Genomic DNA, 6,244 nt, shown 5'->3' with positions numbered 1-6,244 from the left:
AGTGAAGCTGAAGTGTTGTAGTTGTGGTGGGGAGCATAGTGTAGCGTTTAGGGGTTGTGAGGTGATGAAGAGGGAGGTTGTGGTTCAGAGAGTGAGAAGGGAGGGTAAGTTATCGTATGCAGAGGCGGCTAGGAGGGTAGGACAGGGAAGTCAAGATAGGGTGCAGGGGTTTGGAGAAGGGCATTTGGCAGAGAGGGTAGAGCAGGAGGATAGAGAGAGGGTGTGGGAGGAGAAATTTAGTATTGTGGCCTTCGTGGCAGGGGTAGTTAATACTACGGCAGTGATTAAGGGCAGGACAGATAGAATAGTTTCAAGTTTCTTTAATAGTTGTCATACAGAAGTACAGAATACTTTTATACAAAATGCTTCTTACTGTTACGCTCCAGAGACTGTGCTAGACAAGATAAGTATGAAATAAAATAAAGTAGCATGTAAAAAGAAGTAAAAATAGAGGTCACAGTGTTCAGTATAGACATATGTACAATGTTCGATGCAGACTAGAAGTAACTGAGTTACCATACAATATACTATGCAATATACTAATATACAATACTATATAGTGCAAAGCAGAAATGGGATGAGGTACAATTTAGGTACAATTTACAGTAAGGTGTACGAGTTGTAGTGCAAATCCTTTACCAATACATATAAAGTGTGTTTAGGTGATCTAAAGTGTGGAGAGTGGGTGCTGCAGTGTGTTGTTTGTTTAAAGTGAGTGTGTGCGTGTGGATGTGTGTGCTGTGTGCATTTGATGGTTGTTGCATAGTGTTTATTGTTCGTTGAGCAGCCTGATGGCCTGGGGATAGAAGCTTCTTCTGAGTCTTTCTGTGCTCGCCTTAAGACTCCGGTATCGCTTGCCTGACCGCAGCAGTTCAAAGAGGCAGTTGTTCGGGTGGCTGGAGTCCTTGATGATTCTCTTAGCCTTGCCCCTGCACCGCTTGTTGTAAATGTTCTGGAGGGTGGTTAGGATAGCGGTTCAATATTTGGGCATGGAAGGTCTGAAATGGGAGGAGGTGGTTAGGGAATTGGATAAGGGGGTTGTGAGGGACCAAGGAGTCCAGAATCAGCCCGCAGGGGGCAAGGAGTGTCTCGCAGAGGGGGGCTCAGTCAGGAAGTAGCAGCATTAGCTGCACTCCATTGGACAATGTAGGGGATGAAGGATTCCAGTAGATGGCGGTAAAGTAGAAGGAGAAGAGAACTTGTAACCGTACTACTAGCGTAGTATTCGAACTGGGGAGGGCAGTAATACGCCATGTACGGCGTAATTCGCTACACTGCCGGAAATTCAAAAGAAGAAGAAGAAGAATTTAGAGGAGAGTCTAACTTCAAGAAACAGGCTGTTCATTCAACAATGTATGTATATTTCAGTTTGTGGACTGAATATGAGTTGCATAAGAAGGTATACTGAATACTGTCTATCTATGTCATTATATCTGTTATGATGAATTGAAAATGGGGGACCCTGATGTCAACAAGACGAAAGTCTTTCTCTGGTCTGCATCCCCATAACAATTGTGTGTATTGAGCCGTACTGTATTGTACCCATTCTGCAATCTGTTAATAAAGTTTTCAATCAATCAATCAATCAATCAATCAATCAATCAAGGGGGTAGGAATACATACGTTTACACTTCATCCTCCTACTCCTGCTTGTTTGTTTTTTAATCTGTTTATTACTTGTTTTTTATTATTATTTATTTTTAATTTATGTTCGAAATAAATAAACGCATTCATTCAAGATATTGTGTGAGCAAAAGTATAGTTAATTTACAGCAGTATGTGTACATCCTCTGCCTCTGGCCTCGCGCGGATCTCACAGCTGTGCCCGCACAGTGCAATACTCCAATTCAGCCATTGGCAATTCAGCCATTGGGTGGGTGGCGCTGCTGAGCGGCCCTCACAGCGCGGCCGTCAGAGCGCGGCCCTGAGAGCGCCGCTGGCTCTGCGGCTCTGCAGCTGCATGCTTCTCGCATCTGCAACACTAGAGAGCAAGCTTCCCGTTGCCAAGGAAGTTACGCTACGTCACATCCGTTTATATGGCTACCGTAAATCTTCGAGTATGAATCACGTGTTTAGGTTTTATTTTTATTTTTATTAGGTTTATATAGGGTGGTAATGTTAGGGTTGCGTGTTTTGTTTGTTCTGGGTTTGTTGGTTTTTCTTTATTGTTTTATTTTCTTTGATTGATTGATTGATTGATTGAAAATTGTATTAACAGATTGCAGAATGGGTACAGTACAGTACATCTCAAGTATACAATTGTTAAGGGTATGCAGACCAGAGAAAGACTTTCGTCTTGTTTACATCAGGGTCCCCCATTTTCAATTCATCATAACATATGACATACATGATTGATTGATTGATTGATTGATTGATTGAAAAGTTTATTAACAGATTGCAGAATGGGTACAGTACAGTACAGCTCAATACATACAATTGTTAAGGGGATGCAGACCAGAGAAAGACTTTCGTCTTGTTTACATCAGGGTCCCCCATTTTCAATTCATCATAAGACACACACAACATACCGATAGACAGTACTGCTACATCTATACTTATGACATACCAGATTTGCAAATACAGTACTGTTTGTGATACTAAAAAAATCCAGAACAAGAGTGTATATACATTTGCCATAGAAACTGTGCATTGGAGGTGTGGGGGGGGGGGGGGGGGGGACACACTGAACACTGTACATTGGAATACTGACATACATTTGACATAGAAACTGTACATTGGAGGAGGTTGGGTAGGTGGGGTTGGGTGGGGCTGTACATTGGAGGGGGGGGGGGTAGGGGGGGGGGCACTGTACATTGGAATACTGACAAGGCCATACTTGGTCTTTACTGTACAACTGGGTTAGGACATGACATACAGATAGACAGTACTGCTACATCTATACATTTATGACATACCAGACATACCAGATTTGCAAATACAAGTAGGCTACTGTTTGTGATACGAAAAGAGTCCAGAAAAGAGAGTATATACATTTGACATAGAAACTGTACATTGGAGGAGGTTGGGGGGGGGGGGTTGGGTTCTTGCCTTATCCGCTCCAGTTGCTAGGTTGTACAGTAGGTGGCGGTATGCACCTTTCTGTGGTTCCTACCCGCCATCAACATTCCATCAACATTCCATTATGAAAATTAACTTGAACTTGAATGGGTTTATGATACATATCTGTTTGTGGGTATGCTCAAAGTAAATATATTTAGTACCATTTTGAAGATAACAACTAGGGCTTTCAAATGATATAAAATATCTGTATGATTATCATAATTAATAGTATTCATATTTCTCATATAAATTTGATACAGTAATATTTACATAAATCTTGTCCAGCCACCACATTTCAACAACTGCATTTTCAACCACTTTACTGACAAGCTAGAAGGAAACTTCGAGAGTATGGGATATAGACAATTTTATGGGCAATATAGAACAGCTGAACAGATTAGAAATATCATCTGTTGTTCAAAAGTTATGACAATTATAGTGATTAATAATAAAACTAAATAAAACAATTCCGTCTGGATTTTTTGTGTTTTGTCAAAATAATGTCCTAGGAGTGAGTGCTCTTACCTTTTTTTCCAGAATTACTTCAACTTTCAATACCTGGCAGTTATTTTCATTATAAATGCTTAGAACAGTGTGTAATAACAAAAAAGTTTAAAAAGAAAAAAGGTTTTGAATTTTCATATATATTTTTTATTTACAAGATTTTTTTTTTTACAATTATTATATACAGTTATTATATACTGCAGGTATATAATACTGTAATGTGTACTATACATTGTTTGATGTCTGCTTGCTTGCCCACATGTATGATCGTATGTACCTAATATGTCGTAATATAGTTTGTGCATCGTCTGTACATGTCTGCTGGACATATCACTAATGTATGAATCGTAAATACTGTATATTATAAATAATAAGCTGTGTATACCAACTATGGGGTGCTCTTTGCCATGTATGTGTGTATATGCAGAGCAATGCTATAGACATGTATGAATGTAAAAAGTAAACCAGCCAAATGCTGTGTGTGTAAAAAGTAAACCAGCCAACTGCTGTGTGTGTAAAAAGTAAACCAGCCAACTGCTGTGTGTGTGTGTGTGTGTGTGTGTGTGTGTGTGTGTGTGTGTGTGTGTGTGTGTGTGTGTGTGTGTGTGTGTGTGTGTGTGTGTGTGTGTGTGCGTGCGGTAAACCAGGGAGGGAGGGGGGCTGAGTCTCAAGTAGGGGGGTAAACGTGTCCATGGTGATCCAGGAAGCAATTCCTGTCTATTTGCAAACAGAGCGCAACCTGGCAAATGGAACACATCCAGGGTGTGGTCTTCTCCCCCCTCCCCACGCTCGCCGTCCCTCGTTTCGACGTGCCCTCTTTGCTATTAGTGGGCACAGGGACGTGGCCTGGAGTGGGGGGCTTAGGTGGGCCTTTTAGTGGCACGCCAAGGAGCTCTGCACAGAGCTCCTCCTGGAACTGCTGGCGTGTCCTCTGCCTACGCTCCATGGACTTGGTCAGCTCCTTGTCAATAATAAAGCTGTTTGTGACGGCAATGTCGAGGAGGTGCTGGAAGACGGTCATAGGCCACCTCGTCGTCGTCCTGTGGACGGAGTTGGTACCCAGCATCTGGTCGGAGGTGTCCACTCCCCCCATGTAGCGGTTGTACTCACCCACGGCTGTGGGTCTGGGCAAAGGGAGCCATCTTCCTCCTACCCACCTGATTGATTGAAAACTTTAATTAGACCAGAGAAACCAGAGAAAGACTTTTGCGGAAACTCAAATTACCAAGAGCGATACACTGCTCTGTTGTTATATATTTTTCTTTATTGAACAATCTTATCACACTTTTTAATGTCCGTTATATCTTATTATTTTTAGCCTATTTTAAACTGAATCAAACCGCACTTTTTTTACTCCATCTAATCTATTCTATTTTATTATTTGTATTGCCGAATAACTGTGATTTGCCTAACCTTGCTACCTCTCTATCTCTTTGTATTTACATTTTTAATTTTTATGCTCGCTTATGCCTGTATTTTTTACTGTTTTTTTTTATTTATTTTTTACTTTTTAAGGAAATTATGTTCACGAGGTACAGGGATGAGGAAGGGACTTGATATTCACGGGTGTTTACATTTTTATTTTATTTCTTCCATGTTTTACATATATCGTTTTTTTTGCATATATATATATACAGAGTATCCTAATTTTTAATTTTTTTATCCACTTTTTCTCCTTATTTTTTCTATTTTTCTCCAATCCCAATTTCATAATTCCAATTCTCCCCTCCCACTGGTCGGCTGTAGTGAGGATAGAAGCCTTGCATCACGTGTCCCCTCCGGTACACAAGGAGGCAGCTTGTCACATCTTTTCACTGCAGCAGCTTGAACTCTGTGGCGAGGAGTAACGTGTGGGAGGCTCACACTGCCCCCGATACTTCCTGTCTCTGCTGTACAGGCGTCACCCAACCGACCTGTAGGGGTCGCTGTCCACAACGTCCAATCCCCACCCACCGGCTTTCTCACCCTCTAACACTGCCAATTGTGTTAGTATGACGGCCGGCCAAGCCGGTAGCAACGCCGAGAGCTGGGCTCGATACCAGTATCTCCTGCGTTAGTGGCGAGCGCCTTGCCCACTACGGCCACTCAGCCGCACCAAGTATCCTAATTTGTGATATTTTTTTGACAGTTGAAATGATTGGCTAATAGACAAACCTATGCTGCTGGTCACTGTTACTTTCTATATAAAATGTACAGCAAACACAGCCATTGGGTGTTTCAGACTGCAGTTCCATCTAGATCAGACGGGGGCGCCAGAGATATGGAGCTTCTGCAGTTTAAAAGAACTCAGACCATTTTCTTGTAAACCCTGAAGGGAGGGGTGAGTTATAGAGTTACATAAACAGGCTGATCAGCCTGAGAAGAAAGAGTTTAAAAGAAAGACACCTGATTTCCTGGAAATTATCCTATTGTGCCTCAATGAAACAGCAGAGGACTATATCACAGCAGTGGCGAATATTCTTCCCCTTCGAATGTATATATATATTTTTATGATCTCTTTCTCTTAAACAGTACTGTATATTGTGTATATGTCTTGTATGTAATAAATGTTGTGATGAAACAGTACTGTATATCTGTATGTCATGTATGTCATGTATGTCATGATGAATTGAAAATGGGGGACACTGATGTAAACAAGACGAAAGTATTTCTCTGGTCTGCATCCCCTTAACAATTGTGT

The sequence above is a fragment of the Notolepis coatsorum genome (genome assembly GCF_963971535.1).
Source record: "Notolepis coatsorum genome assembly, chromosome: 10".
In the NCBI taxonomy this organism is placed as follows: Eukaryota; Metazoa; Chordata; class Actinopteri; order Aulopiformes; family Paralepididae; genus Notolepis; species Notolepis coatsorum.
The sequence above is the reverse complement of the archived record's forward strand: the minus strand, read 5'-3'. Positions refer to the sequence as shown.